The 15,507-nt window shown below is 45.0% G+C and overlaps 1 long non-coding RNA gene across 1 annotated transcript; it reads right to left on the bottom strand.

Moving 5' to 3' along the window:
* Positions 1-907: 907 nt before the first annotated feature.
* LOC121076867 lies at positions 908-13,792 on the bottom strand. Its single transcript, XR_005823767.1, has 3 exons — positions 13,475-13,792; positions 4,692-4,796; positions 908-2,585 (listed from the first exon to the last, which is right to left on the bottom strand). It is a non-coding gene; the product is annotated as an uncharacterized LOC121076867 (long non-coding RNA).
* Positions 13,793-15,507: the final 1,715 nt, after the last annotated feature.

The following is a 15,507-nucleotide window of genomic DNA, read 5'->3' as shown; positions in this document are numbered from 1 at the left end:
TGGGTGGCTTGAAAGGCTCACATGAACTAACCACGAACTAACAGCTTTGTGACTATGTATTCAAAAACAAAATGATTTTGTAAGTGTCTGTCAGGATGGATGAAAACAGATGCAAGTTTTCTCTGCCTTCAGTCCCAGCTAGGCAGAAATTCTGGTCTGGAAGTTTCACACAGTTGCTTTCTGCTTTTGGGAAATACCACGGCCAAGGTAATAAATACTAGTGGAAATAAATACCACGGTATATTGGCTTGGGCATAGCACTGCACTAACTTATCTCTACAGCTCTTTGGACTGGAGCTGGCTTGTGTTTCTGCACAAAGAAGCTAAGGTCCAGGTCAAGGTATTAAACACCTGACTCCCCAGGAGGACTGCCCAATCTGAATAACTGTGGGCTTGGGGTGGATGTTTTCCTTACCTTCTCCTGAAGATGTGACTCAGGAGTTTTTCAAAATATTGTTACTTCTCTTATTTAAAAGGCTGGTCCAGATTTGGCACCATAGTCCCTCTAAACTCCCGCACTGGTCCTTGGACAAGGAGAAAGCTATTCCCAACTTTTTATTTTGGCTGGGTGGCCTGGGACCTATTTAAATTTTATTCATCCATTCTCTTCATTAAGTCTGCACTGGGATGAAAGTCTTCTCTTTTAACCTCTGGGTTTCCTCACCTTGTGCCTGTAACCCTCCTGGATATTGTGATGGAGCTGTGCATGATGAGAAAATCTGCTCATTTTTGAAGCCAGTCATTAATAAGGAGCAAGATGGCTTTACCACGGGGATGCCAGCATTACTTGGCTGACAATGTCCCTTACGATCCTGGAGAGATTTTAATGGATTGAACAGGTTGATGTTGTCATTTTCAATTTGCTGAACCATCTGACAGCGTTCCCAACAATTAGCACACACAAAATATGAAAATATGTTACCTTTTACATTAAAAAAAAAAAAAAAAAGAATATGGGAAGCTGCCTAGTCTCTAGAGTTGTATAATAACTTGTTATTATGAGGTGCTTGCTTTGACTTTAAATAGATTTTGGTACAGCAGAGTCACCCTAACCTTGGGATAAATTTAGCTGTCGCCTGAGCCAGTGCAGGGGTTTGGGATCATTAAAAGCTGATCAGGAATTAGTGCGTGGCACCTGCGGTTGGGGCTGCAGGATGCAGCAGCTATGCTCGTGCAGCCCAGGGGTGGGTGGCTCTGGTGGGCCCAAGAACATGGGGTGCAGGGGGGGATTGGTGCCCAGACCCCCATGCACAGTGCCCATGGTGTCACTGCTTGCACCTCTGCGAGTTCCAACCCACTGTTACACAGCAAAGTGCAGGAGGGAGCAAAGGGATTGCCCAAGGTCATGGACAAAGAGGAAAACCAGGACAAATGAACACCCACAGACCAGGAGGGGCTGCGAGGGAGGTTGCTCAGGCTGGCTTACCAGGATTAAAGGTTGCTTTTGTTTCTGCAGTGGACATGAGACCATGTCCACAGCTGTCAGCTAAGGAGAGACTGAAAAGAACATCTAACGTCAAAACCCCAGAGGTAGCAGGCATTTTTTTTTTTTTTTAATGCAATAGCAGCTGCAGTCATTTTAGACCCTCCATGACTTATATTACAAAGAAATACATCTGGCTGCTGGCAGTGGGGCTGATGCTAGCACCAGAGGGACATCGGGTGAGCTCCTCTGCAGGCAGGGTGGGCTAAGGAGGCTCCCGAGCTCCCCAACAAGCCATGGGATTCACATGGAGGCTCTAGGCAGGAGGATCTGTGTATGAGAGGCAGGGCTCAGCCCCGGCTTTTTCCTTCCCATCCCTCAGTATCTCACACAGACATGTGTTGGGATGCCCCTGTCCTATCAGGCACATCCACCGCTTCCACCTGGCTCTTTTCCTTCTGCACCAGCTGAGGAGGTGAAGGGGTTTGGAGAGCAACAGGGGCGCCATTCGGAGTGCACGTGGCTTTTGGGCAGGCAGAAGTCCTTTAAGCAAAGCAGCCAGGCTGGGCTGGGTGACGTGCCCCCACCCAGGACGAGGGCAGGAGAAAGACCTCCTCTCTCCGAGCCCTGTCAGCAGGGAAGTGACCTCCATTCTTCACCGCTGAGCAGCAGATGATGAGTAATGGCTCAGGCTCTGCTACCTGTGCTAAGGCAGGTCCTGGAAGGCAGGAGGCTGGAGAATGCATCCATCTCAGTGCTGAGAGCAGCACGAGGAAACCTGCAGCCAAATTCCTCTTCCTCTGCCTATGCACAGCCAGCTGGGCTTGCAGCCAGAAAAGGGGGACTGAAAGGGCAGAGGGGAACCCCTGGCCTGGCACCTGACTTCTATGGGAGGATTCAGAGGTGCTGGTGGCTGCGGCTTCCCATGCTGCAAATTTCCATTTATTTAACCTCAGGAGATTCCTCTGGTCCTTTGCCCATCACTCGTAGGACATGAAAGGCACAGCCAGAAGGGCTGCGCTGCAGCAGCCAAGCGTCTGAGCCTCCGAGCCTAAGCCTCGCGTGTGGGTGGCAGATAGAAGTCTCCTCCTCGAGCATCAAAATCCTGAGCCAGAAGTGTAGGAAGCTTTTTGTTTCCTTGCAGGTTTTCATGCTGCTTCTCCTAGAGACAGTTTTGAGAAAGACTGTCAGAATATCTTCAACAAAATACTAAAGAAACACACTGGGAACTGTGAAGGCTCAGATTTGAATATAAATATGAACTGACAAGCTGCTTCATGTGGTATCATTAAACTTCACAGTTAGACTTTTTTTGAAAACCAAATTATCATGTGAAAATATGTCTGCAATGTTAAACTTGAGATGAAAACTGCTTATTTTTCTGTTTAAGGCAATAACCACTAGAAGGAAAAGTTTCTGTGATTCAATGTTTAACAGGGTTTTGATTTATGTTTATGTTTATCGCGGCTTAATTATGAACAATATTCTCGATACTGCAAACACGTGGGGGTTATAAAACCGACGAAAAACCGGGATGATTTGGAGACGATTTGATGCTCCGAGGTCTGGCTGGGCTTGCACCGGGACAAGGCAGCGGAGCTCGGTGACCGCTGGATGTCACTGTTAAGTCACGCAAACACCGGCATGACCAGAGGAGTGCCCCTGTGCCTCCCGCATCCCCTGCCCCACACTGCCCGGGGGGCTCAGGGGTTAAGCTCCAGCAAGGCCCTCTCCTGCTTTTGGGACAAAAAAAGAAAAAAAAAGCTTTTTTTTTTTTTCCTTTATTTTTTCCCCCCCATTATCATTTTAAAGAGTTATGCAAAGTTCAAAGCGCCGAGGCAGAGCTACTTGGGTGAAATTTAGGACAGCAGGAAAACAAAGCAAGGTTTTGCTTTATCGTCCCAAACAAATCCCCGTACTCCAGTCACCATAGGACAGCAATGTTGGGTTGGTCCGGATGCATAAGGCGTGGGGATTGCTGGCAACTTGATTTTGCTGCTATTAATGCCACAGGAGTGAACAGGAAAAGCTGTGTAATTCATTGCCACAAATCAACCATCTTAATGCTAGGTCAGAACAGTGAATCCTACAGTGACCTGGGTGTAGCCCTCAGGACTTTTCTTCCCCAGTGCACAGATATGTGGATCAGGTCCTGAGATACCCCAAACACAAGCAAATATCTAGGTAATGTTCTCCTAAAGAAGGATATAAATGTGTTTCTCCTCTTTTCTCCCATTTCTCTTTGTTCACAGCTTTGACAGCACGGTTGTTTTCTGTGCAGATTTTGGACAGTGTGTACTTCTCTGTATTTATAATGCCAAAGCCATGGAAAATGGGCTCATATTATCAAAGCATTGCTCAGGAGCAGGCTTGCTTCCCTCGCCATTTTTACTAGAAAGTGGCCTGTTTTTTCTTAATATGCCATCACAAAAAATTCCTTTGAAAAAAAGGCCTGTTTTTGAATTCACAATGGGCTGTGACAAACTGTGAATTTCAAACAGTTTCACATTTCATTGCAAACATTTCCCGCTCCTCTTCACACGAGCAAGTCAACACAGATGCTTGCTCCAGCCCCATTGTAGCTCCCTGTCGGTGCTGCAGGGCTGATTCCCACCGATGTTAATCTGGGGTTGCTCCTCTGATGGCAGGGGCTTTGCTGCCATAAAACTGAGTTCAGCCTCTAACACATCACATCTTGTTTTAAAAATCCCCTGCCCAGTGATGCCTTTAAGGATGCCTCGATGGCCGAAGGGCTGTTATCGTGCTGTTGTGGCTGTCCATCGAAGCTGATCATTGATGCCTTGTAATGTTTTCCAGGGGCTCAATGCCTCGCGAGGATGTTCTGAGGTGATTTAGAGCAACAGGGGCTGGGGTTGGACCTGCTGAATGGACAGGGTTTATTTCTCTTAACCTTTGGATAGTATATTCATGGTGACTTTCTGTCACTGTGTGCTAGTTAGTGTGATGGGACAATGACCTGTTGTGGTGCCTTCTCAGAGCAAACATACCGTAATTTAATCCTTTTGGGGCCAGACTCACAAGTGCTCAACCATTTGTGATGGACAGCTTCTCCGTTTCTTCCCCCCCCGCCCTGTAACCCCAGTTTCCCATGACCTTGGCTGCATTGTGAAACCCCAGGGACAGAGGCAGTACCAAACACTGACCCTGGCACAACAGCTTTGCAGGAGCTGCAGAATTGCTTGTAAAAAGCGTCATCCCCAAAGCAAATGGTGTTGATAAGATAAACCTCTTCATGAAAGTTACCTACCCCTTCCTTCGTCCGGCGAGTCCAAATTCACTTCACTTATCCCTTTCTTTCATGGATCCCAAATCAAAATGCTCACTTTTGTCCATTTGCCTCAATTGGTGTCAGCTGTAATAAAACATCGCTGTGCTTCAACCTAGGGAAACTTAGCCAGGTGTTTGAGGCTAACCAAAGTGTTTCATTCTCCGCAGCTGCCGTCAGCTAAAGTAATGACAAAATAGATCTCCAGAAAGGAGAAAACACTCTCAATTCCTGAAATATGTTTTGAGTGTACAAATAAAAACACAAGGTATGGGGAGGGCTTAGATCACAGCTCGTCTTGCTGTCATCTCACTAATTTCTTTTATCACCAAGCCTCCTTCCCACTGCCCCGGTTCTGCTCCCCACTCGTTTTAGCTCTTTCCTTCTCCCTCTGATCTCTGACATTGCCATGAATAGTTCAGTCCATCTTTGCTGAGGAAAAAATGAAATCAGCTCATACAACCCTGGTGCAGAAGAAGACAGTGATACTAACACCCGGAGAAAAGGCTCATTTTAAGTGCAGGGTAGGAGCCTCCGATCCCGTCCATTTTTCAGATTTGTGTGAGAAACTGGGGAAACAGCAGCAGCAGTAGTTGTTTCTGACTTCATCAGGATTTCACTCCATTAAACTAAGCGGAAAGTGAGGTGGGCAGGGAGGGAGCTGAGCTAACGGGGCCGGGAGGGCTGGCGCTGGAGGCAGAGGGCAGGGAGAACCTGGGCAGGAGCACCGCCGTGATGTGAACTCTGATGTGTGGGAGAGTCAGAATGGGGCAAAACATAAGCAAATCAAGGTGGGAAAGGGTAAAAACACAGGACTAGGACAGACCAGAGCAATCACCCAGTACAGCTTGCCACCTCTGTGGGTGGTCGAGTGCTTGAAGCTCTGTTCAGAGCAGTCCCTGCAACACGTACCCCTGCCTCCAGCCATGCGCTCCCCATTGCCTGCTGGCAAAATAAACCTCTAGGCTTCAAATCTGACACTGTTTGCTCCTGTGTGCCTAAGCCGGGCGCCAGCCCACCCATCACCTCTACTGAATGCCAACACAAAGAAAGATACAGACATACCTGAAGGGATGATTTTGTAGGTTGGCATAATTCAAAGTAAAGGGGCTACAGAGCTGACTCTGGGGTGCCAAGATGAAAGTTGCTGAGAGTGTTAGAAACATTCAGCATGGGAATAACACCAGCAAAAGGCAACCTAACAGCAGTAGCTTTCACAAAGACCTCAGATTAACAGTGGAGAGGAAATCAGACGCAGGAGTCTGTGTAGATGGAGACTGTTTAGAGGTCATGCTGCTGCTGTACAAGATGCAGGGGAGGGACCTGCTGCCGAGTACGTCTGTGTGTGTTACCCCTGGGGAGCAGGGAAAAAGCTGAGCATCCTTTAAGCACTCGAATGCTTTCAGCCATATAATGTTTGGATTATGACCCACTTGAAGGTGCAGAGTGCACACTTGCTGAGTTTCAAACTGGCAGAGATGTACTGGTGCTTATTATAAGGTGAGAAGGAAAGAGGGAATGTCCTTATCACTCAATCAGTTACGCGCAGGTAGAAGATAAGAGGAGCTTCTGAATGAGGAAATTAAAATTATTATTATCCAGACAAAGCCATTCTGTGATGCCCGTATTCGAAACCTTCCGAAATGACAGTAATGGAGAAAAGATATGTGAGGCTGCCAGCAGGAAGAAAACAACCCTGGGTTTTGCATTCGGAGGTGAGAGGAGTGCAGGAGGGGCAGCAAGGGGAGAGCAAGCACTGTGGGGTGGATGCTCAGCACCATCCTGCGTGGTGCTGCTGCTGGGCTCCCCGTCCTGCTCACCAGCAGCCTGCAAACCAGAGGAAGCTCTGAGCAGAGCAGTGGTGCTGAGCTGATTAGGGGGCAGGAGAGATTGATTTATGATGAATGAATAAATAGGTGAGATTAAAGCGTGGCTAAACGGTGAGGAAGGGGAAAGAGCCTGGAAATGTTTGAAGGGTGTTAACAGAGAGAAGGGATAAATTAAGGCTGAACAAGGGGCTTTAGCTATGAGCAATAGGATGAAATTAAAAGGGAATAATCAGATTTTATGTATGTGGCTTACCTAAATAAGGGGACAGCTCAGAATAGCTACTCCTCACTCGCTCCCCAGAGGATACCTTGTGCCGCACAAAGACTGCTTTGAGCACTCTGGATGTGACGTTAGCCCTGTGAAATAAGAGGCATTGCTACAGAATTGACAGTGCCCTTCACACTAACGCTTCGGCTTATTCCTTACCAGCCTCCCCATGTAGACAACAGGTATTTATCAGTGTACTTTCTTTTTTTTTAGGAGTGAGATTTAAGCCTGCGAAATAATCCCCTCATTGGACATGCGGAAGTAACTGCAATACTTGGCAGATCTGAAAACAAGTCAGACAACAGAGAGGGGAATTTAAGCAAAGGACCACAGGGGAGGTCAGCTCCTGGCAGCCTCACATTGAGCACCCTGGTGCAGACCACCCCCCACGGCAGCCAGGTGCCCACAGGTATGTGGCCATTGCCCACCCAACAGCCCGCCAGGATGGGATGCTGCCCCAGGAGGGGTTCGTGGCATTTCCCTTGACATTTTTTCCAGGCGAGGTCTTCCCTCAGGAGGACAAAGCACTTTTCCAGGAGTTGCAGAGAACATTCTTGTTGCAAATATGTGGACTTAGCCCCAACTCGTCAATCTTAATAGAAGTTATATAATTTTCCTTGATAGTTCTGATTTTCTATCCCATTAATAATAAAAAAGCTTCTCTGCTTATATATAATGCAATTCAACAGTAAGTCTCCGAGGAGGATCAAGACCACTTTGGCTTCCCATCAATTTGATACCAATCCCTCTCCTGTTAAATAACTCGAGCGTGAGAACGGTGACAGGGAGTGGAGATTCAGCCCGGCACACACAGCTTTGAGCCTGGATTTTTTTTGAAGACAGCAGGAATCTTCCAACTGATGTCAGCAGCCTTTCCATCACCTCTCAGGAGGCAGATCCAGGGGAAGAAAGCCTCTGCTTCCACCTGATTCCAATCACGGTGCTGCAATGACCTGGGTGGGGTGAGGCTGATCCCAGCTACCTGAGGACTGGCCCAGAAGACACCACATGAACAAGCTGCAATGATTTTTCTGATGCACACATTTCAAATTGGTGTCTGGAAAAGGGCTTGCTAGTCAGTGTGTGCCAAATGGAATACTTCATGACAGCACTAATTAAAATAAATGAAACTTGACTTTTCAAGATGATGGTTTTTTATAGCAAAGTACAGTAGTTTGGAAACATCTTTAATTCAATTGCAAAATACTTTCTCTGGTTATTTACTTAGAATTGTCTCCCATTGCAGAGCTGCACCAGTATTCAGGATGCACACTCTTGATTTCGACATTTCACATTACATTATCAAGTTAATCTACCCAAATCATTAACCCCCAGCAGGAAAGATTTTTAATTATGTAGATTCACCATGCGTTTTTCAAGAACTCTTATTTCTATGAGTTCAACCGCCATGTACTGTGGGCAGAGGGAGGGCACTGTCCTTCTGCACTTGATTTCATGAACCAGCATATTGAAATCCACCAAATTTCAGCGGATATATCCTATTCACAACAGAAAACAGTTAATGCCCTGGAGAATTCCTGCCCTCCTGGAAAGGAGCTCTGATGAGCACTTTGGTGAGCAGCAGGGCAATTTAGACCTATCTGAGCCTTTTTTTTTTTTTTTTTTCTTTTTTCCCCTCTAACACAAGCTAGTTTTATTTCAGTGTAACTCAGTTCTGACTTACACCTCAGGATGTAATATCTAAATCGAGCTGAAGCTAACTAAAAAGTGGTCATGAGTTTATAGTCATAGTTGGTCCTGCTCTTATGTAGGTTAGCAACCACATTGAAAATAATAGCAAAACCATCTCTTAACATTATGGGGAAACGAAAGCTTTGGGAAGAGGATGGAGGGAAGATGCTGTCAGCTTTTCCACAGTTGATAGGTGTTGGTTTGAGCCCTTCTCTCTCTCATACTGTCCCCAAAGCGGGGAATGGCAGGGTGGGGGTGTCAGCAGGGACTCAGCTGTCCTCTCCAGGGCTGGAGTCCTCCTGGAAAAGGCTTAGTGCTGGGGGAGAAAAACATCAGTATTGTAAATGCTTGAAAAATCAGCAAGTCACAACTGGCAGAAGTCCAGCCCTCCACAAAATTGTGCCGATTTACTCATCCGAATCATTATCAGAGGCTGAATAGCATTCAAGAGGAAACAACTGCACAAAAGTGTGGTGTTCTCTCTATTAGTGTCATTGGCAGGGTCAGGAGCAAGGATTCATACCATCAAATGTACAGCCTATACCGTCTGATAAATGATGGCAATAATCCTACACGAAGGGAGACATTTGAAATGCCAGGGTATGTCCTCCAAAAGGGATGAAATGAAATTCTTCTGACTTGTGCAGCCAAGCCCCAAACACAATACAGAAATGAAGAACTTAGAAAGCTAAGTGTGTTTTAATTGAATTAGAGAAATATCCTGTTTCTGGAGGCTCTGGACAATGAAGACATCAAAGGACAACTGGGAAGAATGAAGCATTTTGTGGCAACTGATTTTACAGCGTTCAGTGTCAGAGTGCTGAAGTGATTCCCTCTATGGAAGATCATTATGTGGAAGTCCCAGAGATATATTGGCTGGTATCTTGGTACTTTTTGCAGGAATGTATGGCCAGCGTGGTACAATATAGACCACAAGTTATGTCTCTGAATGCAAGACCAACAATTAGGTGAGTTCCTTCTGAAAAAGTTTGCACACTATAAATTCATGGTCTGTACAAATCCAAGTTTATCAAAAGCTTATTGAAGAGCTACAGCTCAGCTGCCACAGTTCATATCTCTATGTTGAAGTACTGGGTGCAGCCACCAGTGGGAATCACATAGTGATTTTACAGGTGTTTGGAAGCTTCCTGTGTGACAGTTTGTATCAAAAGAAGTTAATTTCAAGTCTTGTTTTCCTTATTCTTGCATCTGAAGCCAACAAAATCTCTCATCTGTCAGCCTGTGTAATGTTTTACCCATTGCTGTACCAAAGTTAGTAACAACATCTCTATCTACTGCTACAGACATCATTATTTTTTTGCCCTGCACTGCACTCAGAAGTCCCAGGTGGAACCAGAGTTATCACCAAGTCTGTACCTAATTTAAACGTCAGTCCAATATCAGACAAGCTACTGCACCAACAGTATAAATATGTGCTCTCTGATCCTGGGAACAGACTTGCAACCAGCAGCCCTTCAACACATTTCTTTCTTGGTTCACATCTTTCTTGCATTTCAGATTGACCAGGATCTTACTAAAGACAAATTTGACAACACCAAGAATGAACAAACTGACTCTGTCCTCTTCACTTTTGTTACCTGCCTGTTGCTAGCCCCAGAGCCATAGATGCTGGCTGCTACCTGCAGACGTATGATTACTGAACACAGGAATGAATGAAGGAAAAGAGAAAAACACAACACAGCTACTTCATTTCAGGACCCTGTAAGTGAAGAGGCTGAGGATGCTGTCTCTGTTGGGCTGTGGCAGAGAGATGCTGAAGCATCTACATGTGTTCCTCCTGGAAATTCTCCAGACATAGTAATCTAGTCATGGCTGCATGTCATCATATGTCTCCAGATTGGCAGACGATATCTAATTTAGAAAACTACAACAAAACATAGAAAACAAACAAAAACAACCAACACAAAACAAAAAATTGGCCTGGCTCTCCTAATGGTCCTTTAGGGAGATGAGTCGATGCTTCCAGGAGCTGCTGGGTTTGTGAGTTTATAGAGCTTTATATCAGGATTAACAGGAATGGAGAGAGCTCAACACCCCAGAAATCAAAAACAAACAAACAAACAACAACAACAAAAAAAACACAAAACCCCACAAACAGTAGCTTGGATGTATTTTGTGCAATGTTTGATGTAAATGAGGTAGAGAGTGTGGAATTATTTTAATGGATCTAATGGCAAAAACAGAACAAAGCAAAACACACACACAGAGAAAACAAAACTTGGGACACATTATCTTCTCAAACTGGAATGTATCAGGAATAGCCTGGAAATCAGCAGCCCAAATCTTCAACTATTACCAATCTTCCTGGAATTTAAGTGAAATCAAACGAGCTCTGCCAGCTTACAGGAGCTGAGGATATGGCCTGATGGAATTACACAAGCATGAATACACTGTACGCCTAAAGAGAATTAGACCCATTATTTTTAAAAAAGCAAAGCTTGATTAAGGATGTTCAGTATAGGTTTAGAAAAAAAGAGCACTGTCATGCCTCACTAACTTCACTGTTCTGTTGAAACACGACTACCAGGGAGATATTAAACTGCACTGGGATTTTCTAAAATACCAATCAAAGAAAAGCAGTTTCAGGGAGCCGTGGAACAGCACTTTTGTCAGTGCTAATTGCAGGCGTTAATAGGAGCAGTACCACAACTAACTGTCTGACACTCTGTGGAAGTTGGAAGCACAAGTGCACTTCACTTTATGGGTGCAGACATACAGAGATAATTTCACTTGCAGCGTGGAGAAGCAGAATCTGAGCTCAAGAGGAGATGTGCTGATAACTTCCAGCATGAGCAGTCAGAGGTTCGAAAGCTGCAATGCATGGAGGTGGGGTTCAGAAGGCATTTCTTAACAAGTAAACGTAATTATTGCAGCTGTTTTCAAGGCATTATTCTAATATTTGTGAAATACAGAGCAAGAGCTTTATTATTTTTAATTGTATTGGAGTAGGTTCTTGACGAAGGCATGTAAAAAATGTTTAACAGTAAAACCCAAGGAAGCCTTTGCAAACTGGGCACACAGTGGGAAAAAGTTAGATCCATCCCCATTAAAAAAAATACATAAAAATCTATGGAAGATGGTAGCTTGCTGAGGCTGGGATCTAGAACAGACAGCAAACACCACCACCACATATGTTCGGGGACTCTTACAGGAGAGCCACTGGGATGGGCTGGATCAGATTAACTCAGTGAACTTTAAAGTTCAGTCACAAGTTTTCCTGCCTGAAGTATGTTAAATTATGCTCTGAACCAAGTATCCAAGCAGTGCTAGAAAAAACAGGACCATTTCTTTAATTAATAATGGACATTTTTGTCTTGAAGGATCTTACGAGGATCCAGTTAGGGTTATAGAGAACAGCTATGTGTGAGCCTTAGTGGCAGCACGAAGAAAAATGTATTCATGTCCTCAAGGACGAGTTGGGTGTGATGGGGGAGTGAAAATTCACTATTAGCACTTGTGTCACTATAAGACAAGAAGTGCCAAATTTGCCCTACACCACCGCTTTACTTCAAGAGCCTTTTTTTTTTTTTTTTTTTTTGGTCCTTTTGTTTCAGTTGGAGTTCCCACATAAAATCTTGGACAAATGAGACCAGTGGAGAATTTGACCACTGCTGTTAGCAGAACCTCTATTTCAGTTCCCTTATTCTAGCAGTGTAATGCAAACAGATCGAACAATCTTTCAGATATGGCATTTTATGCTACTTACCACATCTCCTCTCATTCGTGTTTCTAACTAATCATCTTCAACATTAAAAGATTCCCCTATGACGGAAAAGTTCATTAGAGGCCAATGCCTCATTGCACCCTTGCATATACCTTCCCTGCAGCCACTGCAGCTCCGCAGAGTGCCCTGTGCTCTGTCTCTCTCCATCGTCTCTAGATATAGAAGGCACAGTCTGAATATCACAGGTCTCTGTGTCAGAGAAGTTAAGCACTGCAGCTGCCAAGGATTTCAGCTAGCAGCATGGAGCTCCTGAAAAGTCAAGTGTCTTTGGGAGGGGCAGATGTCTTCTGCCAGCCCTACTTCAACGCAGCCCTCCTTTTTCCCTCTGTTCAGATTCACTGGCTCTGGCTCTCTGCACAACTTTTTTGGTGGAGAGAAAGCCAGAACTTAAAGATGTTTATACTCTCCCACTCTTTCAAAGGGGAGGAAAAAAAAAGGCTTAATATAGCCCGAGAAACAAAGGCGACAGCATGGGTAAGTAAAAAAGCACAGGTGTAATTTCTGGGCACAGTAAGAAGTCTTTTAAAAGCTCTTAAATGAGTAGTGTGTACATGTTTACCACTGCTGCAGCTGACATATAACCACAGGAGCACTGCACTACGGGGATAAAATGAGAACTTGTGGAGGGCTGTTGAACACTGGGAATTTTCACAGCGAGGCAGAACAAAATTATTTAGCACCAGGGGGTTCTCTAATTTTGGTACACTGGGAAAATAAAGCAGTGCTTTTGTCCAGGACTAATATTTCCTCTCCAAGGGCCAAATCCATCTGTGGATGGAAAGTGCTGCTGCCTTTCTCAGGTGTAACCTGGGATATGAAGGCTAGAATGTGTCACTTGGGCCATTCAAGAAAATATGTGGAAATATTCACCCAAGACTTACTAAAGAACTTTTTTGATTCCTTTTTTGTTGTTTGGCCTACCTAACTTCTCTTAATTGTCCCACAGCTTCAACTTTAGAATATATTTTAAAATGTAAACAGATCTTCAAGGCTAGCAGCTTTGAGCCCAGGGAGTCTCCTGAATTATAAACAACCGAGCTGGTGAGACACTTGGAGTGTTTGCTGTGAGAGCATATGAAAACCCTCCTGAGATGCAAGGAGCTTTGGCCCTGGTTCCAAGGCCATCACGCATTTTAGTTGGGTTTCACCGCGTTCGTTTGTAAAAGACAATCATGCAAAGACTTTGCAGCCAAGCACAGATTTTGTGGAGGACGAAGCCCCAGTCACTCACCTAAGCAGTCCATCAGGCTGAGTTATGGACCTTCCACATGCCACCAGGCTGGGACTTCTGCTCGACAGCTTGTAGACCTTCACCCTCCCACCACTGAGGCTGTTATCAGTGTTAGCATTGATTTGAAAGGCCACAGCACAGTGCCTTACAAGACGATCCCATTTTTATGGCTGAAATTACACTACCTACAGCCATTAAGTATCTTTTTTCTCCTCATTAAATTTTCATCGTTTTCTCTGATAAAATACAGCTTTGGAAGATTGCTGTTCCAGGTTCCAGCTTTTGCCTTACTCCTAAGGCTAGGGTTTTAAAGGTGTGATCCTGCAAATTACTCAAGTAAGGATTTTTATGCAAATAGTCCTGTTAACTTTACACGAGAAAGAGTTTGCCAGATCATGCCGTTATCCCTAGGCTTACAATGGAAACACAACTGACCTTTAGCCGTAATGAGTGCTAGTAAAAAAATAAGTGTGACAAAATTGCCTGGATCTTTGCAAACTGATGCAAGCTGAGTGGTGTGCTGGTCGGGGACAGATCTCACAACACACCGAAGGAGTTAAGTCATTTCACAGGTGTTAGATAACAGCTAATTGACAGCAGATATAATGCATGTTGATAACCAAATGTAATTTGGCAGCTAAGAATGAAAGAGCCCAAATATCTGCTAAACCAAGCTGTAGGGATTTATTATAGGAACATTCCCAAAGATTTTGCAGCTGCAGCAAAAATAAAAAATAATAAAAAAAAAAGAAAACATGATGCTGTGATGTAATACAAAAGAAAGAGGAATCAAAACAGATGGTGCAGTTGGTATGTAAGGCACCAGTGAGATTGCACCTAAAACGTGGCACACTGAGAGCTGCGATTGCTGTGCAATGTAAAAATGCAGCAGGCTGTGAGAAATGTGGCTGAGCGCAAGCGTTATGACACTGTGCTTATGAGATTACAGGCAGGATGAGCTACCTGGGTGAACTTGTGTGTGAAAACAGGGCAGAAAGATCTCCTATATTATACCAAATCAAATTCAGCCACCAGGAGGTGAGTGGCAATAAGCCAGGTGGGCAGGTGATGAGCACTGAAGGAAGCAGTGCAAGCCCCAGGTGTGCTGCCAGCCCAGTGGGTCCTACCCCAGAGCCTGGCATCCTTTACCTCTCAGTGCCTTTCCTCCCCTTGGGTCCGAGGAGGCTGTGTGAGAGGCTCAGCACAGCTCAGCCTGTGGTGCTGATCAAACAGCATCCCGACACCGGCTGCCCCGCTCCGTCTCCCCTCGGGTAACCAAGCATTAGCATTATTAATGCAAACATTTGCCACCTCTCTTCAGCTAAAAGAAAAACAGGTCAGCAGCATCACCGCTACTCCACACTTCCCTTCACTTCCTTTCCACCCCATTTCTCCTCCCTGCTCGTGCCTGCCCACAACCCTGCTCCATCATTCACTGTGTGCCTCCTCGTCATTCTTCTTCCACCACTCTTGCTCTATCTTCCCTTCCTTCCCTCTTTGTCCTTTGTCACCCCATTATGCAGGTGCCTTTTTTTTTTTTTTCCTTAATTTCCTTGCTTTTACCTTTCCTCTCTGCCATATTTTTTCCTTCCACTCTCTTGCGGTATTTTTGATGCCTTCCCCTTGCCTCTCTTTTTATTACCCAGCTGCATTGTCTATTGTATTACTTGCCATTATCTCCAAATACATTTTGATATATTTTCCCCCTTTTTCCAGACTGATGTTTTGTTCCCTTTAAGGCACCAGAAAGCACTAAAGGTTAGAGAGGGAAACTGAAAAGCATTCCGGTAGTTTTCCATCAGTCTGTGTATAAAAGCACTTCTTCTCCCACTTGATGAGAAAGCAGCGAGCAGTTCCCCCCTGTATCAAGCTCTTTTACACAAAGAGGTTGCTGCAAAAAGAAACCAAGTAGATTTCTAACCAGCATCCCGCTTATCTCTGCCTCGGAGCCCAGCGAACCGGCAGCCTTTTTGTGTGCTGCGGTTGTTGATGCCACGTGAAGCTGATGCAAGGGTGAGGGGGAGGTGGCTGCT

This window comes from Cygnus olor, chromosome 12 (assembly GCF_009769625.2).
Source record: "Cygnus olor isolate bCygOlo1 chromosome 12, bCygOlo1.pri.v2, whole genome shotgun sequence".
In the NCBI taxonomy this organism is placed as follows: Eukaryota; Metazoa; Chordata; class Aves; order Anseriformes; family Anatidae; genus Cygnus; species Cygnus olor.
This window is presented reverse-complemented; position numbering and strand designations above follow the sequence as displayed.